This window comes from Triturus cristatus, chromosome 6 (genome assembly GCF_964204655.1).
Source record: "Triturus cristatus chromosome 6, aTriCri1.1, whole genome shotgun sequence".
Lineage (NCBI taxonomy): Eukaryota > Metazoa > Chordata > Amphibia > Caudata > Salamandridae > Triturus > Triturus cristatus.
Window position 1 is genome coordinate 882,208,309 of NC_140589.1, and position 27,167 is coordinate 882,235,475.

Genomic DNA, 27,167 nt, shown 5'->3' on the forward strand with positions numbered 1-27,167 from the left:
TGAAGGTGCACTCTATGGCCAGCTGCATTTAGCAAGGAAGCCTGCAGGACTTCTGGGACTTTTCTTTCCCTTCTTCAGCCTCCCTGTCATTATTCTTCACAACCCCCAAATCTATACTGCTGCCAGCGATGCGTTGCTTTGTGGGAAGCAAGAGAAAGAGAAGGGGAGGGCCTATGCAAATGATGGCCTCAGGGCTGTCTGGGAGTCCCTTTTCAGCAGTACTGTTAAAATCCGCCTTGCAACCAGATTGGTCGGGTAAGCTGAAAAACACCAGGCATGATTGGGCACCAGGTCCTCTAGGCCCTTGGAGGACATATCGGCGCTGCATCCCTCAGTTTCTGAGGTCCAAGAAATGTTCACCCTCCACCCTAATAGAGAGGTCTTGGCCGATCGTGGCCGATCGGGGCAGAAGGGAGCAGGGCAAGATGCTCATGATCCTGCTCTAATAATGAACTGCCTTCCTCTCTCCTTACCTGTGGTTCTGCCTGGCTGCTTGGTTCCAGTTGTAGGCCTACATCCCACAGGCAATTTGCTTGTCCCTCTCACACATGTAAATGGGTCAGCACTCAAGTGCACACACCTGCCTGCACCCACAGACCCTCTCACACACACTTTTCTCAACAAGATTTTTTCCTAGTTTAGAGACTCAGAGACCCATGTTGAAATACAAAAGCAGCACACCACATGACGGCCTTCACATAGAATCCAGCAGCAAATGGGAAACTTTTAACTAGCCGTGGTCCTATTACTGCAGCCCTACCATGGAACGACTGCTGGATGAGTCCTGCTCGAGAATATTGAACCTACAACAAGTCTGAGGTAAATAAGAATTCCACAGGAATACCATAAAACAGGGACCTATGACCCTTTCGAGCCAGATAGGAGTCGAACCCACAATCTTCTGATCCGTAGTCAGACGCGTTATCCATTGCGCCACTGGCCCCATGTAGGATTACCCATACTTTTGTCCTTAAGAGGACCAGAAGTTGTGTGTGTGTGTGTGTGTGTGTGTTTTAAAACACCATTCCATCAACCTTTTTAGCCACGTTTACTGCTCACAACCAGAAGACACAAGTAAACCCACCTGACCTCCTGAAATTCTGTTCTGTCAGGTGTTCCTAACTTATACAAAGGACTTTAGGAGGACGAAGGACCTAAAAGTCAGGGGAAATGGTCCTAGGTCCAAGGAAATGTTTTAGATCAGCCTCAGTTTCTTAAATATTCTGCATTAACATCATCAGTTCCACGTCTGTGTGGAGCTGATCTTGAGGACTCCTTAATCAGCAGGCGGGTACAACAATAAAGTGTTTAATATTACAATACAGGCGAAAATTCAGACACCTTGTCATAGGCTCACCTTGTCCAGGGACCCAAGCATGCTGCCTTTCACCTCTCAGAGCCCTTCACCTAACCTACTGTGCAGCTGTCTCACCTTTAATATCACTGTTCCACAGGCAGCATGATGTCACAATGTTCCTTGTCAGTAGCCTGAACCATGAGCCTTTGCAACCCTGGCATAATCTACATACTTCCAATTGGTGAAGTCTTGGACCACAAATGCAGTGAAGAATAATGGATTGTTACTCTTCATGCATTTTTGCCCATTGGCTCAGATTTGAATGCTTACTGGCCATACGAGCATCTCTGCCAGGCCACCCTATGTCTAGAGACCGTAGATTTAGAGAGTTTATAAACATTGTAGGTTCATCAATGAAGTGTGCTCGCTTCGGCGGCACATATACTAAAATTGGAACGATACAGAGAAGATTAGCATGGCCCCTGCGCAAGGATGACACGCAAATTCGTGAAGCGTTCCATATTTTTACCAGCTTTCAGGAGAGAAATGTTCTATGTTTTCAAGACTAATTGAAATAATAAAGCAGGTTCCAGTGCTTTCCTCCTAATATCTATTTTTCAATTTGTCTCTCCTCAACATTTTTAATGTATTTACCTCGCAGTAATGAAGGTGCACTCTATGGCCAGCTGCATTTAGCAAGGAAGCCTGCAGGACTTCTGGGACTTTTCTTTCCCTTCTTCAGCCTCCCTGTCATTATTCTTCACAACCCCCAAATCTATACTGCTGCCAGCGATGCGTTGCTTTGTGGGAAGCAAGAGAAAGAGAAGGGGAGGGCCTATGCAAATGATGGCCTCAGGGCTGTCTGGGAGTCCCTTTTCAGCAGTACTGTTAAAATCCGCCTTGCAACCAGATTGGTCGGGTAAGCTGAAAAACACCAGGCATGATTGGGCACCAGGTCCTCTAGGCCCTTGGAGGACATATTGGCGCTGCATCCCTCAGTTTCTGAGGTCCAAGAAATGTTCACCCTCCACCCTAATAGAGAGGTCTTGGCCGATCGGGGCCGATCGGGGCAGAAGGGAGCAGGGCAAGATGCTCATGATCCTGCTCTAATAATGAACTGCCTTCCTCTCTCCTTACCTGTGGTTCTGCCTGGCTGCTTGGTTCCAGTTGTAGGCCTACATCCCACAGGCAATTTGCTTGTCCCTCTCACACATGTAAATGGGTCAGCACTCAAGTGCACACACCTGCCTGCACCCACAGACCCTCTCACACACACTTTTCTCAACAAGATTTTTTCCTAGTTTAGAGACTCAGAGACCCATGTTGAAATACAAAAGCAGCACACCACATGACGGCCTTCACATAGAATCCAGCAGCAAATGGGAAACTTTTAACTAGCCGTGGTCCTATTACTGCAGCCCTACCATGGAACGACTGCTGGATGAGTCCTGCTCGAGAATATTGAACCTACAACAAGTCTGAGGTAAATAAGAATTCCACAGGAATACCATAAAACAGGGACCTATGACCCTTTCGAGCCAGATAGGAGTCGAACCTACAATCTTCTGATCCGTAGTCAGACGCGTTATCCATTGCGCCACTGGCCCCATGTAGGATTACCCATACTTTTGTCCTTAAGAGGACCAGAAGTTGTGTGTGTGTGTGTGTGTGTGTTTTAAAACACCATTCCATCAACCTTTTTAGCCACGTTTACTGCTCACAACCAGAAGACACAAGTAAACCCACCTGACCTCCTGAAATTCTGTTCTGTCAGGTGTTCCTAACTTATACAAAGGACTTTAGGAGGACGAAGGACCTAAAAGTCAGGGGAAATGGTCCTAGGTCCAAGGAAATGTTTTAGATCAGCCTCAGTTTCTTAAATATTCTGCATTAACATCATCAGTTCCACGTCTGTGTGGAGCTGATCTTGAGGACTCCTTAATCAGCAGGCGGGTACAACAATAAAGTGTTTAATATTACAATACAGGCGAAAATTCAGACACCTTGTCATAGGCTCACCTTGTCCAGGGACCCAAGCATGCTGCCTTTCACCTCTCAGAGCCCTTCACCTAACCTACTGTGCAGCTGTCTCACCTTTAATATCACTGTTCCACAGGCAGCATGATGTCACAATGTTCCTTGTCAGTAGCCTGAACCATGAGCCTTTGCAACCCTGGCATAATCTACATACTTCCAATTGGTGAAGTCTTGGACCACAAATGCAGTGAAGAATAATGGATTGTTACTCTTCATGCATTTTTGCCCATTGGCTCAGATTTGAATGCTTACTGGCCATACGAGCATCTCTGCCAGGCCACCCTATGTCTAGAGACCGTAGATTTAGAGAGTTTATAAACATTGTAGGTTCATCAAGGAAGTGTGCTCGCTTCGGCGGCACATATACTAAAATTGGAACGATACAGAGAAGATTAGCATGGCCCCTGCGCAAGGATGACACGCAAATTCGTGAAGCGTTCCATATTTTTACCAGCTTTCAGGAGAGAAATGTTCTATGTTTTCAAGACTAATTGAAATAATAAAGCAGGTTCCAGTGCTTTCCTCCTAATATCTATTTTTCAATTTGTCTCTCCTCAACATTTTTAATGTATTTACCTCGCAGTAATGAAGGTGCACTCTATGGCCAGCTGCATTTAGCAAGGAAGCCTGCAGGACTTCTGGGACTTTTCTTTCCCTTCTTCAGCCTCCCTGTAATTATTCTTCACAACCCCCAAATCTATACTGCTGCCAGCGATGCGTTGCTTTGTGGGAAGCAAGAGAAAGAGAAGGGGAGGGCCTATGCAAATGATGGCCTCAGGGCTGTCTGGGAGTCCCTTTTCAGCAGTACTGTTAAAATCCGCCTTGCAACCAGATTGGTCGGGTAAGCTGAAAAACACCAGGCATGATTGGGCACCAGGTCCTCTAGGCCCTTGGAGGACATATCGGCGCTGCATCCCTCAGTTTCTGAGGTCCAAGAAATGTTCACCCTCCACCCTAATAGAGAGGTCTTGGCCGATCGTGGCCGATCGGGGCAGAAGGGAGCAGGGCAAGATGCTCATGATCCTGCTCTAATAATGAACTGCCTTCCTCTCTCCTTACCTGTGGTTCTGCCTGGCTGCTTGGTTCCAGTTGTAGGCCTACATCCCACAGGCAATTTGCTTGTCCCTCTCACACATGTAAATGGGTCAGCACTCAAGTGCACACACCTGCCTGCACCCACAGACCCTCTCACACACACTTTTCTCAACAAGATTTTTTCCTAGTTTAGAGACTCAGAGACCCATGTTGAAATACAAAAGCAGCACACCACATGACGGCCTTCACATAGAATCCAGCAGCAAATGGGAAACTTTTAACTAGCCGTGGTCCTATTACTGCAGCCCTACCATGGAACGACTGCTGGATGAGTCCTGCTCGAGAATATTGAACCTACAACAAGTCTGAGGTAAATAAGAATTCCACAGGAATACCATAAAACAGGGACCTATGACCCTTTCGAGCCAGATAGGAGTCGAACCTACAATCTTCTGATCCGTAGTCAGACGCGTTATCCATTGCGCCACTGGCCCCATGTAGGATTACCCATACTTTTGTCCTTAAGAGGACCAGAAGTTGTGTGTGTGTGTGTGTGTGTGTGTGTTTTAAAACACCATTCCATCAACCTTTTTAGCCACGTTTACTGCTCACAACCAGAAGACACAAGTAAACCCACCTGACCTCCTGAAATTCTGTTCTGTCAGGTGTTCCTAACTTATACAAAGGACTTTAGGAGGACGAAGGACCTAAAAGTCAGGGGAAATGGTCCTAGGTCCAAGGAAATGTTTTAGATCAGCCTCAGTTTCTTAAATATTCTGCATTAACATCATCAGTTCCACGTCTGTGTGGAGCTGATCTTGAGGACTCCTTAATCAGCAGGCGGGTACAACAATAAAGTGTTTAATATTACAATACAGGCGAAAATTCAGACACCTTGTCATAGGCTCACCTTGTCCAGGGACCCAAGCATGCTGCCTTTCACCTCTCAGAGCCCTTCACCTAACCTACTGTGCAGCTGTCTCACCTTTAATATCACTGTTCCACAGGCAGCATGATGTCACAATGTTCCTTGTCAGTAGCCTGAACCATGAGCCTTTGCAACCCTGGCATAATCTACATACTTCCAATTGGTGAAGTCTTGGACCACAAATGCAGTGAAGAATAATGGATTGTTACTCTTCATGCATTTTTGCCCATTGGCTCAGATTTGAATGCTTACTGGCCATACGAGCATCTCTGCCAGGCCACCCTATGTCTAGAGACCGTAGATTTAGAGAGTTTATAAACATTGTAGGTTCATCAATGAAGTGTGCTCGCTTCGGCGGCACATATACTAAAATTGGAACGATACAGAGAAGATTAGCATGGCCCCTGCGCAAGGATGACACGCAAATTCGTGAAGCGTTCCATATTTTTACCAGCTTTCAGGAGAGAAATGTTCTATGTTTTCAAGACTAATTGAAATAATAAAGCAGGTTCCAGTGCTTTCCTCCTAATATCTATTTTTCAATTTGTCTCTCCTCAACATTTTTAATGTATTTACCTCGCAGTAATGAAGGTGCACTCTATGGCCAGCTGCATTTAGCAAGGAAGCCTGCAGGACTTCTGGGACTTTTCTTTCCCTTCTTCAGCCTCCCTGTCATTATTCTTCACAACCCCCAAATCTATACTGCTGCAAGCGATGCGTTGCTTTGTGGGAAGCAAGAGAAAGAGAAGGGGAGGGCCTATGCAAATGATGGCCTCAGGGCTGTCTGGGAGTCCCTTTTCAGCAGTACTGTTAAAATCCGCCTTGCAACCAGATTGGTCGGGTAAGCTGAAAAACACCAGGCATGATTGGGCACCAGGTCCTCTAGGCCCTTGGAGGACATATTGGCGCTGCATCCCTCAGTTTCTGAGGTCCAAGAAATGTTCACCCTCCACCCTAATAGAGAGGTCTTGGCCGATCGGGGCCGATCGGGGCAGAAGGGAGCAGGGCAAGATGCTCATGATCCTGCTCTAATAATGAACTGCCTTCCTCTCTCCTTACCTGTGGTTCTGCCTGGCTGCTTGGTTCCAGTTGTAGGCCTACATCCCACAGGCAATTTGCTTGTCCCTCTCACACATGTAAATGGGTCAGCACTCAAGTGCACACACCTGCCTGCACCCACAGACCCTCTCACACACACTTTTCTCAACAAGATTTTTTCCTAGTTTAGAGACTCAGAGACCCATGTTGAAATACAAAAGCAGCACACCACATGACGGCCTTCACATAGAATCCAGCAGCAAATGGGAAACTTTTAACTAGCCGTGGTCCTATTACTGCAGCCCTACCATGGAACGACTGCTGGATGAGTCCTGCTCGAGAATATTGAACCTACAACAAGTCTGAGGTAAATAAGAATTCCACAGGAATACCATAAAACAGGGACCTATGACCCTTTCGAGCCAGATAGGAGTCGAACCTACAATCTTCTGATCCGTAGTCAGACGCGTTATCCATTGCGCCACTGGCCCCATGTAGGATTACCCATACTTTTGTCCTTAAGAGGACCAGAAGTTGTGTGTGTGTGTGTGTGTGTGTTTTAAAACACCATTCCATCAACCTTTTTAGCCACGTTTACTGCTCACAACCAGAAGACACAAGTAAACCCACCTGACCTCCTGAAATTCTGTTCTGTCAGGTGTTCCTAACTTATACAAAGGACTTTAGGAGGACGAAGGACCTAAAAGTCAGGGGAAATGGTCCTAGGTCCAAGGAAATGTTTTAGATCAGCCTCAGTTTCTTAAATATTCTGCATTAACATCATCAGTTCCACGTCTGTGTGGAGCTGATCTTGAGGACTCCTTAATCAGCAGGCGGGTACAACAATAAAGTGTTTAATATTACAATACAGGCGAAAATTCAGACACCTTGTCATAGGCTCACCTTGTCCAGGGACCCAAGCATGCTGCCTTTCACCTCTCAGAGCCCTTCACCTAACCTACTGTGCAGCTGTCTCACCTTTAATATCACTGTTCCACAGGCAGCATGATGTCACAATGTTCCTTGTCAGTAGCCTGAACCATGAGCCTTTGCAACCCTGGCATAATCTACATACTTCCAATTGGTGAAGTCTTGGACCACAAATGCAGTGAAGAATAATGGATTGTTACTCTTCATGCATTTTTGCCCATTGGCTCAGATTTGAATGCTTACTGGCCATACGAGCATCTCTGCCAGGCCACCCTATGTCTAGAGACCGTAGATTTAGAGAGTTTATAAACATTGTAGGTTCATCAAGGAAGTGTGCTCGCTTCGGCGGCACATATACTAAAATTGGAACGATACAGAGAAGATTAGCATGGCCCCTGCGCAAGGATGACACGCAAATTCGTGAAGCGTTCCATATTTTTACCAGCTTTCAGGAGAGAAATGTTCTATGTTTTCAAGACTAATTGAAATAATAAAGCAGGTTCCAGTGCTTTCCTCCTAATATCTATTTTTCAATTTGTCTCTCCTCAACATTTTTAATGTATTTACCTCGCAGTAATGAAGGTGCACTCTATGGCCAGCTGCATTTAGCAAGGAAGCCTGCAGGACTTCTGGGACTTTTCTTTCCCTTCTTCAGCCTCCCTGTAATTATTCTTCACAACCCCCAAATCTATACTGCTGCCAGCGATGCGTTGCTTTGTGGGAAGCAAGAGAAAGAGAAGGGGAGGGCCTATGCAAATGATGGCCTCAGGGCTGTCTGGGAGTCCCTTTTCAGCAGTACTGTTAAAATCCGCCTTGCAACCAGATTGGTCGGGTAAGCTGAAAAACACCAGGCATGATTGGGCACCAGGTCCTCTAGGCCCTTGGAGGACATATCGGCGCTGCATCCCTCAGTTTCTGAGGTCCAAGAAATGTTCACCCTCCACCCTAATAGAGAGGTCTTGGCCGATCGTGGCCGATCGGGGCAGAAGGGAGCAGGGCAAGATGCTCATGATCCTGCTCTAATAATGAACTGCCTTCCTCTCTCCTTACCTGTGGTTCTGCCTGGCTGCTTGGTTCCAGTTGTAGGCCTACATCCCACAGGCAATTTGCTTGTCCCTCTCACACATGTAAATGGGTCAGCACTCAAGTGCACACACCTGCCTGCACCCACAGACCCTCTCACACACACTTTTCTCAACAAGATTTTTTCCTAGTTTAGAGACTCAGAGACCCATGTTGAAATACAAAAGCAGCACACCACATGACGGCCTTCACATAGAATCCAGCAGCAAATGGGAAACTTTTAACTAGCCGTGGTCCTATTACTGCAGCCCTACCATGGAACGACTACTGGATGAGTCCTGCTCGAGAATATTGAACCTACAACAAGTCTGAGGTAAATAAGAATTCCACAGGAATACCATAAAACAGGGACCTATGACCCTTTCGAGCCAGATAGGAGTCGAACCTACAATCTTCTGATCCGTAGTCAGACGCGTTATCCATTGCGCCACTGGCCCCATGTAGGATTACCCATACTTTTGTCCTTAAGAGGACCAGAAGTTGTGTGTGTGTGTGTGTGTGTGTGTGTTTTAAAACACCATTCCATCAACCTTTTTAGCCACGTTTACTGCTCACAACCAGAAGACACAAGTAAACCCACCTGACCTCCTGAAATTCTGTTCTGTCAGGTGTTCCTAACTTATACAAAGGACTTTAGGAGGACGAAGGACCTAAAAGTCAGGGGAAATGGTCCTAGGTCCAAGGAAATGTTTTAGATCAGCCTCAGTTTCTTAAATATTCTGCATTAACATCATCAGTTCCACGTCTGTGTGGAGCTGATCTTGAGGACTCCTTAATCAGCAGGCGGGTACAACAATAAAGTGTTTAATATTACAATACAGGCGAAAATTCAGACACCTTGTCATAGGCTCACCTTGTCCAGGGACCCAAGCATGCTGCCTTTCACCTCTCAGAGCCCTTCACCTAACCTACTGTGCAGCTGTCTCACCTTTAATATCACTGTTCCACAGGCAGCATGATGTCACAATGTTCCTTGTCAGTAGCCTGAACCATGAGCCTTTGCAACCCTGGCATAATCTACATACTTCCAATTGGTGAAGTCTTGGACCACAAATGCAGTGAAGAATAATGGATTGTTACTCTTCATGCATTTTTGCCCATTGGCTCAGATTTGAATGCTTACTGGCCATACGAGCATCTCTGCCAGGCCACCCTATGTCTAGAGACCGTAGATTTAGAGAGTTTATAAACATTGTAGGTTCATCAATGAAGTGTGCTCGCTTCGGCGGCACATATACTAAAATTGGAACGATACAGAGAAGATTAGCATGGCCCCTGCGCAAGGATGACACGCAAATTCGTGAAGCGTTCCATATTTTTACCAGCTTTCAGGAGAGAAATGTTCTATGTTTTCAAGACTAATTGAAATAATAAAGCAGGTTCCAGTGCTTTCCTCCTAATATCTATTTTTCAATTTGTCTCTCCTCAACATTTTTAATGTATTTACCTCGCAGTAATGAAGGTGCACTCTATGGCCAGCTGCATTTAGCAAGGAAGCCTGCAGGACTTCTGGGACTTTTCTTTCCCTTCTTCAGCCTCCCTGTCATTATTCTTCACAACCCCCAAATCTATACTGCTGCCAGCGATGCGTTGCTTTGTGGGAAGCAAGAGAAAGAGAAGGGGAGGGCCTATGCAAATGATGGCCTCAGGGCTGTCTGGGAGTCCCTTTTCAGCAGTACTGTTAAAATCCGCCTTGCAACCAGATTGGTCGGGTAAGCTGAAAAACACCAGGCATGATTGGGCACCAGGTCCTCTAGGCCCTTGGAGGACATATCGGCGCTGCATCCCTCAGTTTCTGAGGTCCAAGAAATGTTCACCCTCCACCCTAATAGAGAGGTCTTGGCCGATCGGGGCCGATCGGGGCAGAAGGGAGCAGGGCAAGATGCTCATGATCCTGCTCTAATAATGAACTGCCTTCCTCTCTCCTTACCTGTGGTTCTGCCTGGCTGCTTGGTTCCAGTTGTAGGCCTACATCCCACAGGCAATTTGCTTGTCCCTCTCACACATGTAAATGGGTCAGCACTCAAGTGCACACACCTGCCTGCACCCACAGACCCTCTCACACACACTTTTCTCAACAAGATTTTTTCCTAGTTTAGAGACTCAGAGACCCATGTTGAAATACAAAAGCAGCACACCACATGACGGCCTTCACATAGAATCCAGCAGCAAATGGGAAACTTTTAACTAGCCGTGGTCCTATTACTGCAGCCCTACCATGGAACGACTGCTGGATGAGTCCTGCTCGAGAATATTGAACCTACAACAAGTCTGAGGTAAATAAGAATTCCACAGGAATACCATAAAACAGGGACCTATGACCCTTTCGAGCCAGATAGGAGTCGAACCTACAATCTTCTGATCCGTAGTCAGACGCGTTATCCATTGCGCCACTGGCCCCATGTAGGATTACCCATACTTTTGTCCTTAAGAGGACCAGAAGTTGTGTGTGTGTGTGTGTGTGTGTGTTTTAAAACACCATTCCATCAACCTTTTTAGCCACGTTTACTGCTCACAACCAGAAGACACAAGTAAACCCACCTGACCTCCTGAAATTCTGTTCTGTCAGGTGTTCCTAACTTATACAAAGGACTTTAGGAGGACGAAGGACCTAAAAGTCAGGGGAAATGGTCCTAGGTCCAAGGAAATGTTTTAGATCAGCCTCAGTTTCTTAAATATTCTGCATTAACATCATCAGTTCCACGTCTGTGTGGAGCTGATCTTGAGGACTCCTTAATCAGCAGGCGGGTACAACAATAAAGTGTTTAATATTACAATACAGGCGAAAATTCAGACACCTTGTCATAGGCTCACCTTGTCCAGGGACCCAAGCATGCTGCCTTTCACCTCTCAGAGCCCTTCACCTAACCTACTGTGCAGCTGTCTCACCTTTAATATCACTGTTCCACAGGCAGCATGATGTCACAATGTTCCTTGTCAGTAGCCTGAACCATGAGCCTTTGCAACCCTGGCATAATCTACATACTTCCAATTGGTGAAGTCTTGGACCACAAATGCAGTGAAGAATAATGGATTGTTACTCTTCATGCATTTTTGCCCATTGGCTCAGATTTGAATGCTTACTGGCCATACGAGCATCTCTGCCAGGCCACCCTATGTCTAGAGACCGTAGATTTAGAGAGTTTATAAACATTGTAGGTTCATCAAGGAAGTGTGCTCGCTTCGGCGGCACATATACTAAAATTGGAACGATACAGAGAAGATTAGCATGGCCCCTGCGCAAGGATGACACGCAAATTCGTGAAGCGTTCCATATTTTTACCAGCTTTCAGGAGAGAAATGTTCTATGTTTTCAAGACTAATTGAAATAATAAAGCAGGTTCCAGTGCTTTCCTCCTAATATCTATTTTTCAATTTGTCTCTCCTCAACATTTTTAATGTATTTACCTCGCAGTAATGAAGGTGCACTCTATGGCCAGCTGCATTTAGCAAGGAAGCCTGCAGGACTTCTGGGACTTTTCTTTCCCTTCTTCAGCCTCCCTGTCATTATTCTTCACAACCCCCAAATCTATACTGCTGCCAGCGATGCGTTGCTTTGTGGGAAGCAAGAGAAAGAGAAGGGGAGGGCCTATGCAAATGATGGCCTCAGGGCTGTCTGGGAGTCCCTTTTCAGCAGTACTGTTAAAATCCGCCTTGCAACCAGATTGGTCGGGTAAGCTGAAAAACACCAGGCATGATTGGGCACCAGGTCCTCTAGGCCCTTGGAGGACATATCGGCGCTGCATCCCTCAGTTTCTGAGGTCCAAGAAATGTTCACCCTCCACCCTAATAGAGAGGTCTTGGCCGATCGTGGCCGATCGGGGCAGAAGGGAGCAGGGCAAGATGCTCATGATCCTGCTCTAATAATGAACTGCCTTCCTCTCTCCTTACCTGTGGTTCTGCCTGGCTGCTTGGTTCCAGTTGTAGGCCTACATCCCACAGGCAATTTGCTTGTCCCTCTCACACATGTAAATGGGTCAGCACTCAAGTGCACACACCTGCCTGCACCCACAGACCCTCTCACACACACTTTTCTCAACAAGATTTTTTCCTAGTTTAGAGACTCAGAGACCCATGTTGAAATACAAAAGCAGCACACCACATGACGGCCTTCACATAGAATCCAGCAGCAAATGGGAAACTTTTAACTAGCCGTGGTCCTATTACTGCAGCCCTACCATGGAACGACTGCTGGATGAGTCCTGCTCGAGAATATTGAACCTACAACAAGTCTGAGGTAAATAAGAATTCCACAGGAATACCATAAAACAGGGACCTATGACCCTTTCGAGCCAGATAGGAGTCGAACCTACAATCTTCTGATCCGTAGTCAGACGCGTTATCCATTGCGCCACTGGCCCCATGTAGGATTACCCATACTTTTGTCCTTAAGAGGACCAGAAGTTGTGTGTGTGTGTGTGTGTGTGTGTGTTTTAAAACACCATTCCATCAACCTTTTTAGCCACGTTTACTGCTCACAACCAGAAGACACAAGTAAACCCACCTGACCTCCTGAAATTCTGTTCTGTCAGGTGTTCCTAACTTATACAAAGGACTTTAGGAGGACGAAGGACCTAAAAGTCAGGGGAAATGGTCCTAGGTCCAAGGAAATGTTTTAGATCAGCCTCAGTTTCTTAAATATTCTGCATTAACATCATCAGTTCCACGTCTGTGTGGAGCTGATCTTGAGGACTCCTTAATCAGCAGGCGGGTACAACAATAAAGTGTTTAATATTACAATACAGGCGAAAATTCAGACACCTTGTCATAGGCTCACCTTGTCCAGGGACCCAAGCATGCTGCCTTTCACCTCTCAGAGCCCTTCACCTAACCTACTGTGCAGCTGTCTCACCTTTAATATCACTGTTCCACAGGCAGCATGATGTCACAATGTTCCTTGTCAGTAGCCTGAACCATGAGCCTTTGCAACCCTGGCATAATCTACATACTTCCAATTGGTGAAGTCTTGGACCACAAATGCAGTGAAGAATAATGGATTGTTACTCTTCATGCATTTTTGCCCATTGGCTCAGATTTGAATGCTTACTGGCCATACGAGCATCTCTGCCAGGCCACCCTATGTCTAGAGACCGTAGATTTAGAGAGTTTATAAACATTGTAGGTTCATCAATGAAGTGTGCTCGCTTCGGCGGCACATATACTAAAATTGGAACGATACAGAGAAGATTAGCATGGCCCCTGCGCAAGGATGACACGCAAATTCGTGAAGCGTTCCATATTTTTACCAGCTTTCAGGAGAGAAATGTTCTATGTTTTCAAGACTAATTGAAATAATAAAGCAGGTTCCAGTGCTTTCCTCCTAATATCTATTTTTCAATTTGTCTCTCCTCAACATTTTTAATGTATTTACCTCGCAGTAATGAAGGTGCACTCTATGGCCAGCTGCATTTAGCAAGGAAGCCTGCAGGACTTCTGGGACTTTTCTTTCCCTTCTTCAGCCTCCCTGTCATTATTCTTCACAACCCCCAAATCTATACTGCTGCCAGCGATGCGTTGCTTTGTGGGAAGCAAGAGAAAGAGAAGGGGAGGGCCTATGCAAATGATGGCCTCAGGGCTGTCTGGGAGTCCCTTTTCAGCAGTACTGTTAAAATCCGCCTTGCAACCAGATTGGTCGGGTAAGCTGAAAAACACCAGGCATGATTGGGCACCAGGTCCTCTAGGCCCTTGGAGGACATATCGGCGCTGCATCCCTCAGTTTCTGAGGTCCAAGAAATGTTCACCCTCCACCCTAATAGAGAGGTCTTGGCCGATCGTGGCCGATCGGGGCAGAAGGGAGCAGGGCAAGATGCTCATGATCCTGCTCTAATAATGAACTGCCTTCCTCTCTCCTTACCTGTGGTTCTGCCTGGCTGCTTGGTTCCAGTTGTAGGCCTACATCCCACAGGCAATTTGCTTGTCCCTCTCACACATGTAAATGGGTCAGCACTCAAGTGCACACACCTGCCTGCACCCACAGACCCTCTCACACACACTTTTCTCAACAAGATTTTTTCCTAGTTTAGAGACTCAGAGACCCATGTTGAAATACAAAAGCAGCACACCACATGACGGCCTTCACATAGAATCCAGCAGCAAATGGGAAACTTTTAACTAGCCGTGGTCCTATTACTGCAGCCCTACCATGGAACGACTGCTGGATGAGTCCTGCTCGAGAATATTGAACCTACAACAAGTCTGAGGTAAATAAGAATTCCACAGGAATACCATAAAACAGGGACCTATGACCTTTTCGAGCCAGATAGGAGTCGAACCTACAATCTTCTGATCCGTAGTCAGACGCGTTATCCATTGCGCCACTGGCCCCATGTAGGATTACCCATACTTTTGTCCTTAAGAGGACCAGAAGTTGTGTGTGTGTGTGTGTGTGTTTTAAAACACCATTCCATCAACCTTTTTAGCCACGTTTACTGCTCACAACCAGAAGACACAAGTAAACCCACCTGACCTCCTGAAATTCTGTTCTGTCAGGTGTTCCTAACTTATACAAAGGACTTTAGGAGGACGAAGGACCTAAAAGTCAGGGGAAATGGTCCTAGGTCCAAGGAAATGTTTTAGATCAGCCTCAGTTTCTTAAATATTCTGCATTAACATCATCAGTTCCACGTCTGTGTGGAGCTGATCTTGAGGACTCCTTAATCAGCAGGCGGGTACAACAATAAAGTGTTTAATATTACAATACAGGCGAAAATTCAGACACCTTGTCATAGGCTCACCTTGTCCAGGGACCCAAGCATGCTGCCTTTCACCTCTCAGAGCCCTTCACCTAACCTACTGTGCAGCTGTCTCACCTTTAATATCACTGTTCCACAGGCAGCATGATGTCACAATGTTCCTTGTCAGTAGCCTGAACCATGAGCCTTTGCAACCCTGGCATAATCTACATACTTCCAATTGGTGAAGTCTTGGACCACAAATGCAGTGAAGAATAATGGATTGTTACTCTTCATGCATTTTTGCCCATTGGCTCAGATTTGAATGCTTACTGGCCATACGAGCATCTCTGCCAGGCCACCCTATGTCTAGAGACCGTAGATTTAGAGAGTTTATAAACATTGTAGGTTCATCAATGAAGTGTGCTCGCTTCGGCGGCACATATACTAAAATTGGAACGATACAGAGAAGATTAGCATGGCCCCTGCGCAAGGATGACACGCAAATTCGTGAAGCGTTCCATATTTTTACCAGCTTTCAGGAGAGAAATGTTCTATGTTTTCAAGACTAATTGAAATAATAAAGCAGGTTCCAGTGCTTTCCTCCTAATATCTATTTTTCAATTTGTCTCTCCTCAACATTTTTAATGTATTTACCTCGCAGTAATGAAGGTGCACTCTATGGCCAGCTGCATTTAGCAAGGAAGCCTGCAGGACTTCTGGGACTTTTCTTTCCCTTCTTCAGCCTCCCTGTCATTATTCTTCACAACCCCCAAATCTATACTGCTGCCAGCGATGCGTTGCTTTGTGGGAAGCAAGAGAAAGAGAAGGGGAGGGCCTATGCAAATGATGGCCTCAGGGCTGTCTGGGAGTCCCTTTTCAGCAGTACTGTTAAAATCCGCCTTGCAACCAGATTGGTCGGGTAAGCTGAAAAACACCAGGCATGATTGGGCACCAGGTCCTCTAGGCCCTTGGAGGACATATCGGCGCTGCATCCCTCAGTTTCTGAGGTCCAAGAAATGTTCACCCTCCACCCTAATAGAGAGGTCTTGGCCGATCGTGGCCGATCGGGGCAGAAGGGAGCAGGGCAAGATGCTCATGATCCTGCTCTAATAATGAACTGCCTTCCTCTCTCCTTACCTGTGGTTCTGCCTGGCTGCTTGGTTCCAGTTGTAGGCCTACATCCCACAGGCAATTTGCTTGTCCCTCTCACACATGTAAATGGGTCAGCACTCAAGTGCACACACCTGCCTGCACCCACAGACCCTCTCACACACACTTTTCTCAACAAGATTTTTTCCTAGTTTAGAGACTCAGAGACCCATGTTGAAATACAAAAGCAGCACACCACATGACGGCCTTCACATAGAATCCAGCAGCAAATGGGAAACTTTTAACTAGCCGTGGTCCTATTACTGCAGCCCTACCATGGAACGACTGCTGGATGAGTCCTGCTCGAGAATATTGAACCTACAACAAGTCTGAGGTAAATAAGAATTCCACAGGAATACCATAAAACAGGGACCTATGACCCTTTCGAGCCAGATAGGAGTCGAACCCACAATCTTCTGATCCGTAGTCAGACGCGTTATCCATTGCGCCACTGGCCCCATGTAGGATTACCCATACTTTTGTCCTTAAGAGGACCAGAAGTTGTGTGTGTGTGTGTGTGTGTGTGTTTTAAAACACCATTCCATCAACCTTTTTAGCCACGTTTACTGCTCACAACCAGAAGACACAAGTAAACCCACCTGACCTCCTGAAATTCTGTTCTGTCAGGTGTTCCTAACTTATAAAAAGGACTTTAGGAGGACGAAGGACCTAAAAGTCAGGGGAAATGGTCCTAGGTCCAAGGAAATGTTTTAGATCAGCCTCAGTTTCTTAAATATTCTGCATTAACATCATCAGTTCCACGTCTGTGTGGAGCTGATCTTGAGGACTCCTTAATCAGCAGGCGGGTACAACAATAAAGTGTTTAATATTACAATACAGGCGAAAATTCAGACACCTTGTCATAGGCTCACCTTGTCCAGGGACCCAAGCATGCTGCCTTTCACCTCTCAGAGCCCTTCACCTAACCTACTGTGCAGCTGTCTCACCTTTAATATCACTGTTCCACAGGCAGCATGATGTCACAATGTTCCTTGTCAGTAGCCTGAACCATGAGCCTTTGCAACCCTGGCATAATCTACATACTTCCAATTGGTGAAGTCTTGGACCACAAATGCAGTGAAGAATAATGGATTGTTACTCTTCATGCATTTTTGCCCATTGGCTCAGATTTGAATGCTTACTGGCCATACGAGCATCTCTGCCAGGCCACCCTATGTCTAGAGACCGTAGATTTAGAGAGTTTATAAACATTGTAGGTTCATCAATGAAGTGTGCTCGCTTCGGCGGCACATATACTAAAATTGGAACGATACAGAGAAGATTAGCATGGCCCCTGCGCAAGGATGACACGCAAATTCGTGAAGCGTTCCATATTTTTACCAGCTTTCAGAAGAGAAATGTTCTATGTTTTCAAGACTAATTGAAATAATAAAGCAGGTTCCAGTGCTTTCCTCCTAATATCTATTTTTCAATTTGTCTCTCCTCAACATTTTTAATGTATTTACCTCGCAGTAATGAAGGTGCACTCTATGGCCAGCTGCATTTAGCAAGGAAGCCTGCAGGACTTCTGGGACTTTTCTTTCCCTTCTTCAGCCTCCCTGTCATTATTCTTCACAACCCCCAAATCTATACTGCTGCCAGCGATGCGTTGCTTTGTGGGAAGCAAGAGAAAGAGAAGGGGAGGGCCTATGCAAATGATGGCCTCAGGGCTGTCTGGGAGTCCCTTTTCAGCAGTACTGTTAAAATCCGCCTTGCAACCAGATTGGTCGGGTAAGCTGAAAAACACCAGGCATGATTGGGCACCAGGTCCTCTAGGCCCTTGGAGGACATATCGGCGCTGCATCCCTCAGTTTCTGAGGTCCAAGAAATGTTCACCCTCCACCCTAATAGAGAGGTCTTGGCCGATCGGGGCCGATCGGGGCAGAAGGGAGCAGGGCAAGATGCTCATGATCCTGCTCTAATAATGAACTGCCTTCCTCTCTCCTTACCTGTGGTTCTGCCTGGCTGCTTGGTTCCAGTTGTAGGCCTACATCCCACAGGCAATTTGCTTGTCCCTCTCACACATGTAAATGGGTCAGCACTCAAGTGCACACACCTGCCTGCACCCACAGACCCTCTCACACACACTTTTCTCAACAAGATTTTTTCCTAGTTTAGAGACTCAGAGACCCATGTTGAAATACAAAAGCAGCACACCACATGACGGCCTTCACATAGAATCCAGCAGCAAATGGGAAACTTTTAACTAGCCGTGGTCCTATTACTGCAGCCCTACCATGGAACGACTGCTGGATGAGTCCTGCTCGAGAATATTGAACCTACAACAAGTCTGAGGTAAATAAGAATTCCACAGGAATACCATAAAACAGGGACCTATGACCCTTTCGAGCCAGATAGGAGTCGAACCTACAATCTTCTGATCCGTAGTCAGACGCGTTATCCATTGCGCCACTGGCCCCATGTAGGATTACCCATACTTTTGTCCTTAAGAGGACCAGAAGTTGTGTGTGTGTGTGTGTGTGTGTGTTTTAAAACACCATTCCATCAACCTTTTTAGCCACGTTTACTGCTCACAACCAGAAGACACAAGTAAACCCACCTGACCTCCTGAAATTCTGTTCTGTCAGGTGTTCCTAACTTATACAAAGGACTTTAGGAGGACGAAGGACCTAAAAGTCAGGGGAAATGGTCCTAGGTCCAAGGAAATGTTTTAGATCAGCCTCAGTTTCTTAAATATTCTGCATTAACATCATCAGTTCCACGTCTGTGTGGAGCTGATCTTGAGGACTCCTTAATCAGCAGGCGGGTACAACAATAAAGTGTTTAATATTACAATACAGGCGAAAATTCAGACACCTTGTCATAGGCTCACCTTGTCCAGGGACCCAAGCATGCTGCCTTTCACCTCTCAGAGCCCTTCACCTAACCTACTGTGCAGCTGTCTCACCTTTAATATCACTGTTCCACAGGCAGCATGATGTCACAATGTTCCTTGTCAGTAGCCTGAACCATGAGCCTTTGCAACCCTGGCATAATCTACATACTTCCAATTGGTGAAGTCTTGGACCACAAATGCAGTGAAGAATAATGGATTGTTACTCTTCATGCATTTTTGCCCATTGGCTCAGATTTGAATGCTTACTGGCCATACGAGCATCTCTGCCAGGCCACCCTATGTCTAGAGACCGTAGATTTAGAGAGTTTATAAACATTGTAGGTTCATCAATGAAGTGTGCTCGCTTCGGCGGCACATATACTAAAATTGGAACGATACAGAGAAGATTAGCATGGCCCCTGCGCAAGGATGACACGCAAATTCGTGAAGCGTTCCATATTTTTACCAGCTTTCAGGAGAGAAATGTTCTATGTTTTCAAGACTAATTGAAATAATAAAGCAGGTTCCAGTGCTTTCCTCCTAATATCTATTTTTCAATTTGTCTCTCCTCAACATTTTTAATGTATTTACCTCGCAGTAATGAAGGTGCACTCTATGGCCAGCTGCATTTAGCAAGGAAGCCTGCAGGACTTCTGGGACTTTTCTTTCCCTTCTTCAGCCTCCCTGTCATTATTCTTCACAACCCCCAAATCTATACTGCTGCCAGCGATGCGTTGCTTTGTGGGAAGCAAGAGAAAGAGAAGGGGAGGGCCTATGCAAATGATGGCCTCAGGGCTGTCTGGGAGTCCCTTTTCAGCAGTACTGTTAAAATCCGCCTTGCAACCAGATTGGTCGGGTAAGCTGAAAAACACCAGGCATGATTGGGCACCAGGTCCTCTAGGCCCTTGGAGGACATATCGGCGCTGCATCCCTCAGTTTCTGAGGTCCAAGAAATGTTCACCCTCCACCCTAATAGAGAGGTCTTGGCCGATCGGGGCCGATCGGGGCAGAAGGGAGCAGGGCAAGATGCTCATGATCCTGCTCTAATAATGAACTGCCTTCCTCTCTCCTTACCTGTGGTTCTGCCTGGCTGCTTGGTTCCAGTTGTAGGCCTACATCCCACAGGCAATTTGCTTGTCCCTCTCACACATGTAAATGGGTCAGCACTCAAGTGCACACACCTGCCTGCACCCACAGACCCTCTCACACACACTTTTCTCAACAAGATTTTTTCCTAGTTTAGAGACTCAGAGACCCATGTTGAAATACAAAAGCAGCACACCACATGACGGCCTTCACATAGAATCCAGCAGCAAATGGGAAACTTTTAACTAGCCGTGGTCCTATTACTGCAGCCCTACCATGGAACGACTGCTGGATGAGTCCTGCTCGAGAATATTGAACCTACAACAAGTCTGAGGTAAATAAGAATTCCACAGGAATACCATAAAACAGGGACCTATGACCTTTTCGAGCCAGATAGGAGTCGAACCTACAATCTTCTGATCCGTAGTCAGACGCGTTATCCATTGCGCCACTGGCCCCATGTAGGATTACCCATACTTTTGTCCTTAAGAGGACCAGAAGTTGTGTGTGTGTGTGTGTGTTTTAAAACACCATTCCATCAACCTTTTTAGCCACGTTTACTGCTCACAACCAGAAGACACAAGTAAACCCACCTGACCTCCTGAAATTCTGTTCTGTCAGGTGTTCCTAACTTATACAAAGGACTTTAGGAGGACGAAGGACCTAAAAGTCAGGGGAAATGGTCCTAGGTCCAAGGAAATGTTTTAGATCAGCCTCAGTTTCTTAAATATTCTGCATTAACATCATCAGTTCCACGTCTGTGTGGAGCTGATCTTGAGGACTCCTTAATCAGCAGGCGGGTACAACAATAAAGTGTTTAATATTACAATACAGGCGAAAATTCAGACACCTTGTCATAGGCTCACCTTGTCCAGGGACCCAAGCATGCTGCCTTTCACCTCTCAGAGCCCTTCACCTAACCTACTGTGCAGCTGTCTCACCTTTAATATCACTGTTCCACAGGCAGCATGATGTCACAATGTTCCTTGTCAGTAGCCTGAACCATGAGCCTTTGCAACCCTGGCATAATCTACATACTTCCAATTGGTGAAGTCTTGGACCACAAATGCAGTGAAGAATAATGGATTGTTACTCTTCATGCATTTTTGCCCATTGGCTCAGATTTGAATGCTTACTGGCCATACGAGCATCTCTGCCAGGCCACCCTATGTCTAGAGACCGTAGATTTAGAGAGTTTATAAACATTGTAGGTTCATCAATGAAGTGTGCTCGCTTCGGCGGCACATATACTAAAATTGGAACGATACAGAGAAGATTAGCATGGCCCCTGCGCAAGGATGACACGCAAATTCGTGAAGCGTTCCATATTTTTACCAGCTTTCAGGAGAGAAATGTTCTATGTTTTCAAGACTAATTGAAATAATAAAGCAGGTTCCAGTGCTTTCCTCCTAATATCTATTTTTCAATTTGTCTCTCCTCAACATTTTTAATGTATTTACCTCGCAGTAATGAAGGTGCACTCTATGGCCAGCTGCATTTAGCAAGGAAGCCTGCAGGACTTCTGGGACTTTTCTTTCCCTTCTTCAGCCTCCCTGTCATTATTCTTCACAACCCCCAAATCTATACTGCTGCCAGCGATGCGTTGCTTTGTGGGAAGCAAGAGAAAGAGAAGGGGAGGGCCTATGCAAATGATGGCCTCAGGGCTGTCTGGGAGTCCCTTTTCAGCAGTACTGTTAAAATCCGCCTTGCAACCAGATTGGTCGGGTAAGCTGAAAAACACCAGGCATGATTGGGCACCAGGTCCTCTAGGCCCTTGGAGGACATATCGGCGCTGCATCCCTCAGTTTCTGAGGTCCAAGAAATGTTCACCCTCCACCCTAATAGAGAGGTCTTGGCCGATCGTGGCCGATCGGGGCAGAAGGGAGCAGGGCAAGATGCTCATGATCCTGCTCTAATAATGAACTGCCTTCCTCTCTCCTTACCTGTGGTTCTGCCTGGCTGCTTGGTTCCAGTTGTAGGCCTACATCCCACAGGCAATTTGCTTGTCCCTCTCACACATGTAAATGGGTCAGCACTCAAGTGCACACACCTGCCTGCACCCACAGACCCTCTCACACACACTTTTCTCAACAAGATTTTTTCCTAGTTTAGAGACTCAGAGACCCATGTTGAAATACAAAAGCAGCACACCACATGACGGCCTTCACATAGAATCCAGCAGCAAATGGGAAACTTTTAACTAGCCGTGGTCCTATTACTGCAGCCCTACCATGGAACGACTGCTGGATGAGTCCTGCTCGAGAATATTGAACCTACAACAAGTCTGAGGTAAATAAGAATTCCACAGGAATACCATAAAACAGGGACCTATGACCCTTTCGAGCCAGATAGGAGTCGAACCCACAATCTTCTGATCCGTAGTCAGACGCGTTATCCATTGCGCCACTGGCCCCATGTAGGATTACCCATACTTTTGTCCTTAAGAGGACCAGAAGTTGTGTGTGTGTGTGTGTGTGTGTGTTTTAAAACACCATTCCATCAACCTTTTTAGCCACGTTTACTGCTCACAACCAGAAGACACAAGTAAACCCACCTGACCTCCTGAAATTCTGTTCTGTCAGGTGTTCCTAACTTATAAAAAGGACTTTAGGAGGACGAAGGACCTAAAAGTCAGGGGAAATGGTCCTAGGTCCAAGGAAATGTTTTAGATCAGCCTCAGTTTCTTAAATATTCTGCATTAACATCATCAGTTCCACGTCTGTGTGGAGCTGATCTTGAGGACTCCTTAATCAGCAGGCGGGTACAACAATAAAGTGTTTAATATTACAATACAGGCGAAAATTCAGACACCTTGTCATAGGCTCACCTTGTCCAGGGACCCAAGCATGCTGCCTTTCACCTCTCAGAGCCCTTCACCTAACCTACTGTGCAGCTGTCTCACCTTTAATATCACTGTTCCACAGGCAGCATGATGTCACAATGTTCCTTGTCAGTAGCCTGAACCATGAGCCTTTGCAACCCTGGCATAATCTACATACTTCCAATTGGTGAAGTCTTGGACCACAAATGCAGTGAAGAATAATGGATTGTTACTCTTCATGCATTTTTGCCCATTGGCTCAGATTTGAATGCTTACTGGCCATACGAGCATCTCTGCCAGGCCACCCTATGTCTAGAGACCGTAGATTTAGAGAGTTTATAAACATTGTAGGTTCATCAATGAAGTGTGCTCGCTTCGGCGGCACATATACTAAAATTGGAACGATACAGAGAAGATTAGCATGGCCCCTGCGCAAGGATGACACGCAAATTCGTGAAGCGTTCCATATTTTTACCAGCTTTCAGAAGAGAAATGTTCTATGTTTTCAAGACTAATTGAAATAATAAAGCAGGTTCCAGTGCTTTCCTCCTAATATCTATTTTTCAATTTGTCTCTCCTCAACATTTTTAATGTATTTACCTCGCAGTAATGAAGGTGCACTCTATGGCCAGCTGCATTTAGCAAGGAAGCCTGCAGGACTTCTGGGACTTTTCTTTCCCTTCTTCAGCCTCCCTGTCATTATTCTTCACAACCCCCAAATCTATACTGCTGCCAGCGATGCGTTGCTTTGTGGGAAGCAAGAGAAAGAGAAGGGGAGGGCCTATGCAAATGATGGCCTCAGGGCTGTCTGGGAGTCCCTTTTCAGCAGTACTGTTAAAATCCGCCTTGCAACCAGATTGGTCGGGTAAGCTGAAAAACACCAGGCATGATTGGGCACCAGGTCCTCTAGGCCCTTGGAGGACATATCGGCGCTGCATCCCTCAGTTTCTGAGGTCCAAGAAATGTTCACCCTCCACCCTAATAGAGAGGTCTTGGCCGATCGGGGCCGATCGGGGCAGAAGGGAGCAGGGCAAGATGCTCATGATCCTGCTCTAATAATGAACTGCCTTCCTCTCTCCTTACCTGTGGTTCTGCCTGGCTGCTTGGTTCCAGTTGTAGGCCTACATCCCACAGGCAATTTGCTTGTCCCTCTCACACATGTAAATGGGTCAGCACTCAAGTGCACACACCTGCCTGCACCCACAGACCCTCTCACACACACTTTTCTCAACAAGATTTTTTCCTAGTTTAGAGACTCAGAGACCCATGTTGAAATACAAAAGCAGCACACCACATGACGGCCTTCACATAGAATCCAGCAGCAAATGGGAAACTTTTAACTAGCCGTGGTCCTATTACTGCAGCCCTACCATGGAACGACTGCTGGATGAGTCCTGCTCGAGAATATTGAACCTACAACAAGTCTGAGGTAAATAAGAATTCCACAGGAATACCATAAAACAGGGACCTATGACCCTTTCGAGCCAGATAGGAGTCGAACCTACAATCTTCTGATCCGTAGTCAGACGCGTTATCCATTGCGCCACTGGCCCCATGTAGGATTACCCATACTTTTGTCCTTAAGAGGACCAGAAGTTGTGTGTGTGTGTGTGTGTGTGTGTTTTAAAACACCATTCCATCAACCTTTTTAGCCACGTTTACTGCTCACAACCAGAAGACACAAGTAAACCCACCTGACCTCCTGAAATTCTGTTCTGTCAGGTGTTCCTAACTTATACAAAGGACTTTAGGAGGACGAAGGACCTAAAAGTCAGGGGAAATGGTCCTAGGTCCAAGGAAATGTTTTAGATCAGCCTCAGTTTCTTAAATATTCTGCATTAACATCATCAGTTCCACGTCTGTGTGGAGCTGATCTTGAGGACTCCTTAATCAGCAGGCGGGTACAACAATAAAGTGTTTAATATTACAATACAGGCGAAAATTCAGACACCTTGTCATAGGCTCACCTTGTCCAGGGACCCAAGCATGCTGCCTTTCACCTCTCAGAGCCCTTCACCTAACCTACTGTGCAGCTGTCTCACCTTTAATATCACTGTTCCACAGGCAGCATGATGTCACAATGTTCCTTGTCAGTAGCCTGAACCATGAGCCTTTGCAACCCTGGCATAATCTACATACTTCCAATTGGTGAAGTCTTGGACCACAAATGCAGTGAAGAATAATGGATTGTTACTCTTCATGCATTTTTGCCCATTGGCTCAGATTTGAATGCTTACTGGCCATACGAGCATCTCTGCCAGGCCACCCTATGTCTAGAGACCGTAGATTTAGAGAGTTTATAAACATTGTAGGTTCATCAATGAAGTGTGCTCGCTTCGGCGGCACATATACTAAAATTGGAACGATACAGAGAAAATTAGCATGGCCCCTGCGCAAGGATGACACGCAAATTCGTGAAGCGTTCCATATTTTTACCAGCTTTCAGGAGAGAAATGTTCTATGTTTTCAAGACTAATTGAAATAATAAAGCAGGTTCCAGTGCTTTCCTCCTAATATCTATTTTTCAATTTGTCTCTCCTCAACATTTTTAATGTATTTACCTCGCAGTAATGAAGGTGCACTCTATGGCCAGCTGCATTTAGCAAGGAAGCCTGCAGGACTTCTGGGACTTTTCTTTCCCTTCTTCAGCCTCCCTGTCATTATTCTTCACAACCCCCAAATCTATACTGCTGCCAGCGATGCGTTGCTTTGTGGGAAGCAAGAGAAAGAGAAGGGGAGGGCCTATGCAAATGATGGCCTCAGGGCTGTCTGGGAGTCCCTTTTCAGCAGTACTGTTAAAATCCGCCTTGCAACCAGATTGGTCGGGTAAGCTGAAAAACACCAGGCATGATTGGGCACCAGGTCCTCTAGGCCCTTGGAGGACATATCGGCGCTGCATCCCTCAGTTTCTGAGGTCCAAGAAATGTTCACCCTCCACCCTAATAGAGAGGTCTTGGCCGATCGGGGCCGATCGGGGCAGAAGGGAGCAGGGCAAGATGCTCATGATCCTGCTCTAATAATGAACTGCCTTCCTCTCTCCTTACCTGTGGTTCTGCCTGGCTGCTTGGTTCCAGTTGTAGGCCTACATCCCACAGGCAATTTGCTTGTCCCTCTCACACATGTAAATGGGTCAGCACTCAAGTGCACACACCTGCCTGCACCCACAGACCCTCTCACACACACTTTTCTCAACAAGATTTTTTCCTAGTTTAGAGACTCAGAGACCCATGTTGAAATACAAAAGCAGCACACCACATGACGGCCTTCACATAGAATCCAGCAGCAAATGGGAAACTTTTAACTAGCCGTGGTCCTATTACTGCAGCCCTACCATGGAACGACTGCTGGATGAGTCCTGCTCGAGAATATTGAACTTACAACAAGTCTGAGGTAAATAAGAATTCCACAGGAATACCATAAAACAGGGACCTATGACCCTTTCGAGCCAGATAGGAGTCGAACCTACAATCTTCTGATCCGTAGTCAGACGCGTTATCCATTGCGCCACTGGCCCCATGTAGGATTACCCATACTTTTGTCCTTAAGAGGACCAGAAGTTGTGTGTGTGTGTGTGTGTGTGTGTGTTTTAAAACACCATTCCATCAACCTTTTTAGCCACGTTTACTGCTCACAACCAGAAGACACAAGTAAACCCACCTGACCTCCTGAAATTCTGTTCTGTCAGGTGTTCCTAACTTATACAAAGGACTTTAGGAGGACGAAGGACCTAAAAGTCAGGGGAAATGGTCCTAGGTCCAAGGAAATGTTTTAGATCAGCCTCAGTTTCTTAAATATTCTGCATTAACATCATCAGTTCCACGTCTGTGTGGAGCTGATCTTGAGGACTCCTTAATCAGCAGGCGGGTACAACAATAAAGTGTTTAATATTACAATACAGGCGAAAATTCAGACACCTTGTCATAGGCTCACCTTGTCCAGGGACCCAAGCATGCTGCCTGTCACCTCTCAGAGCCCTTCACCTAACCTACTGTGCAGCTGTCTCACCTTTAATATCACTGTTCCACAGGCAGCATGATGTCACAATGTTCCTTGTCAGTAGCCTGAACCATGAGCCTTTGCAACCCTGGCATAATCTACATACTTCCAATTGGTGAAGTCTTGGACCACAAATGCAGTGAAGAATAATGGATTGTTACTCTTCATGCATTTTTGCCCATTGGCTCAGATTTGAATGCTTACTGGCCATACGAGCATCTCTGCCAGGCCACCCTATGTCTAGAGACCGTAGATTT

General features: G+C 46.1%; 27 non-coding genes across 27 annotated transcripts; 13 read left to right on the forward strand and 14 right to left on the reverse strand.

The window, feature by feature from the left end:
- Window positions 1-870: 870 nt before the first annotated feature.
- Window positions 871-943, reverse strand: TRNAR-ACG (transfer RNA arginine (anticodon ACG)). The gene has a single exon. It is a non-coding gene; the product is annotated as a tRNA-Arg (tRNA).
- A 774-nt stretch (window positions 944-1,717) lies between these two features.
- On the forward strand, window positions 1,718-1,824 carry LOC146818302 (U6 spliceosomal RNA). Its single transcript, XR_014963486.1, has one exon. It is a non-coding gene; the product is annotated as a U6 spliceosomal RNA (small nuclear RNA).
- A 1,007-nt stretch (window positions 1,825-2,831) lies between these two features.
- TRNAR-ACG (transfer RNA arginine (anticodon ACG)) lies at window positions 2,832-2,904 on the reverse strand. Its single transcript has one exon. It is a non-coding gene; the product is annotated as a tRNA-Arg (tRNA).
- A 772-nt stretch (window positions 2,905-3,676) lies between these two features.
- Window positions 3,677-3,783, forward strand: LOC146818304 (U6 spliceosomal RNA). Its single transcript, XR_014963487.1, has one exon. It is a non-coding gene; the product is annotated as a U6 spliceosomal RNA (small nuclear RNA).
- A 1,007-nt stretch (window positions 3,784-4,790) lies between these two features.
- Window positions 4,791-4,863, reverse strand: TRNAR-ACG (transfer RNA arginine (anticodon ACG)). Its single transcript has one exon. It is a non-coding gene; the product is annotated as a tRNA-Arg (tRNA).
- A 776-nt stretch (window positions 4,864-5,639) lies between these two features.
- Window positions 5,640-5,746, forward strand: LOC146818306 (U6 spliceosomal RNA). The gene has a single exon (XR_014963488.1). It is a non-coding gene; the product is annotated as a U6 spliceosomal RNA (small nuclear RNA).
- Window positions 5,747-6,753: 1,007 nt separating this feature from the next.
- On the reverse strand, window positions 6,754-6,826 carry TRNAR-ACG (transfer RNA arginine (anticodon ACG)). Its single transcript has one exon. It is a non-coding gene; the product is annotated as a tRNA-Arg (tRNA).
- Window positions 6,827-7,598: 772 nt separating this feature from the next.
- On the forward strand, window positions 7,599-7,705 carry LOC146818308 (U6 spliceosomal RNA). The gene has a single exon (XR_014963489.1). It is a non-coding gene; the product is annotated as a U6 spliceosomal RNA (small nuclear RNA).
- A 1,007-nt stretch (window positions 7,706-8,712) lies between these two features.
- TRNAR-ACG (transfer RNA arginine (anticodon ACG)) lies at window positions 8,713-8,785 on the reverse strand. The gene has a single exon. It is a non-coding gene; the product is annotated as a tRNA-Arg (tRNA).
- A 776-nt stretch (window positions 8,786-9,561) lies between these two features.
- LOC146818310 (U6 spliceosomal RNA) lies at window positions 9,562-9,668 on the forward strand. The gene has a single exon (XR_014963490.1). It is a non-coding gene; the product is annotated as a U6 spliceosomal RNA (small nuclear RNA).
- A 1,007-nt stretch (window positions 9,669-10,675) lies between these two features.
- TRNAR-ACG (transfer RNA arginine (anticodon ACG)) lies at window positions 10,676-10,748 on the reverse strand. Its single transcript has one exon. It is a non-coding gene; the product is annotated as a tRNA-Arg (tRNA).
- Window positions 10,749-11,522: 774 nt separating this feature from the next.
- LOC146818312 (U6 spliceosomal RNA) lies at window positions 11,523-11,629 on the forward strand. The gene has a single exon (XR_014963491.1). It is a non-coding gene; the product is annotated as a U6 spliceosomal RNA (small nuclear RNA).
- Window positions 11,630-12,636: 1,007 nt separating this feature from the next.
- TRNAR-ACG (transfer RNA arginine (anticodon ACG)) lies at window positions 12,637-12,709 on the reverse strand. Its single transcript has one exon. It is a non-coding gene; the product is annotated as a tRNA-Arg (tRNA).
- Window positions 12,710-13,485: 776 nt separating this feature from the next.
- LOC146818314 (U6 spliceosomal RNA) lies at window positions 13,486-13,592 on the forward strand. The gene has a single exon (XR_014963492.1). It is a non-coding gene; the product is annotated as a U6 spliceosomal RNA (small nuclear RNA).
- A 1,007-nt stretch (window positions 13,593-14,599) lies between these two features.
- On the reverse strand, window positions 14,600-14,672 carry TRNAR-ACG (transfer RNA arginine (anticodon ACG)). Its single transcript has one exon. It is a non-coding gene; the product is annotated as a tRNA-Arg (tRNA).
- Window positions 14,673-15,442: 770 nt separating this feature from the next.
- On the forward strand, window positions 15,443-15,549 carry LOC146818316 (U6 spliceosomal RNA). The gene has a single exon (XR_014963493.1). It is a non-coding gene; the product is annotated as a U6 spliceosomal RNA (small nuclear RNA).
- A 1,007-nt stretch (window positions 15,550-16,556) lies between these two features.
- TRNAR-ACG (transfer RNA arginine (anticodon ACG)) lies at window positions 16,557-16,629 on the reverse strand. Its single transcript has one exon. It is a non-coding gene; the product is annotated as a tRNA-Arg (tRNA).
- A 774-nt stretch (window positions 16,630-17,403) lies between these two features.
- On the forward strand, window positions 17,404-17,510 carry LOC146818318 (U6 spliceosomal RNA). Its single transcript, XR_014963495.1, has one exon. It is a non-coding gene; the product is annotated as a U6 spliceosomal RNA (small nuclear RNA).
- A 1,007-nt stretch (window positions 17,511-18,517) lies between these two features.
- Window positions 18,518-18,590, reverse strand: TRNAR-ACG (transfer RNA arginine (anticodon ACG)). Its single transcript has one exon. It is a non-coding gene; the product is annotated as a tRNA-Arg (tRNA).
- Window positions 18,591-19,364: 774 nt separating this feature from the next.
- On the forward strand, window positions 19,365-19,471 carry LOC146818320 (U6 spliceosomal RNA). Its single transcript, XR_014963496.1, has one exon. It is a non-coding gene; the product is annotated as a U6 spliceosomal RNA (small nuclear RNA).
- A 1,007-nt stretch (window positions 19,472-20,478) lies between these two features.
- TRNAR-ACG (transfer RNA arginine (anticodon ACG)) lies at window positions 20,479-20,551 on the reverse strand. Its single transcript has one exon. It is a non-coding gene; the product is annotated as a tRNA-Arg (tRNA).
- A 768-nt stretch (window positions 20,552-21,319) lies between these two features.
- Window positions 21,320-21,426, forward strand: LOC146818322 (U6 spliceosomal RNA). The gene has a single exon (XR_014963497.1). It is a non-coding gene; the product is annotated as a U6 spliceosomal RNA (small nuclear RNA).
- A 1,007-nt stretch (window positions 21,427-22,433) lies between these two features.
- Window positions 22,434-22,506, reverse strand: TRNAR-ACG (transfer RNA arginine (anticodon ACG)). The gene has a single exon. It is a non-coding gene; the product is annotated as a tRNA-Arg (tRNA).
- Window positions 22,507-23,280: 774 nt separating this feature from the next.
- LOC146818324 (U6 spliceosomal RNA) lies at window positions 23,281-23,387 on the forward strand. Its single transcript, XR_014963498.1, has one exon. It is a non-coding gene; the product is annotated as a U6 spliceosomal RNA (small nuclear RNA).
- A 1,007-nt stretch (window positions 23,388-24,394) lies between these two features.
- Window positions 24,395-24,467, reverse strand: TRNAR-ACG (transfer RNA arginine (anticodon ACG)). Its single transcript has one exon. It is a non-coding gene; the product is annotated as a tRNA-Arg (tRNA).
- Window positions 24,468-25,241: 774 nt separating this feature from the next.
- LOC146818326 (U6 spliceosomal RNA) lies at window positions 25,242-25,348 on the forward strand. Its single transcript, XR_014964516.1, has one exon. It is a non-coding gene; the product is annotated as a U6 spliceosomal RNA (small nuclear RNA).
- Window positions 25,349-26,355: 1,007 nt separating this feature from the next.
- TRNAR-ACG (transfer RNA arginine (anticodon ACG)) lies at window positions 26,356-26,428 on the reverse strand. Its single transcript has one exon. It is a non-coding gene; the product is annotated as a tRNA-Arg (tRNA).
- Between the last annotated feature and the right edge of the window lie 739 nt (window positions 26,429-27,167).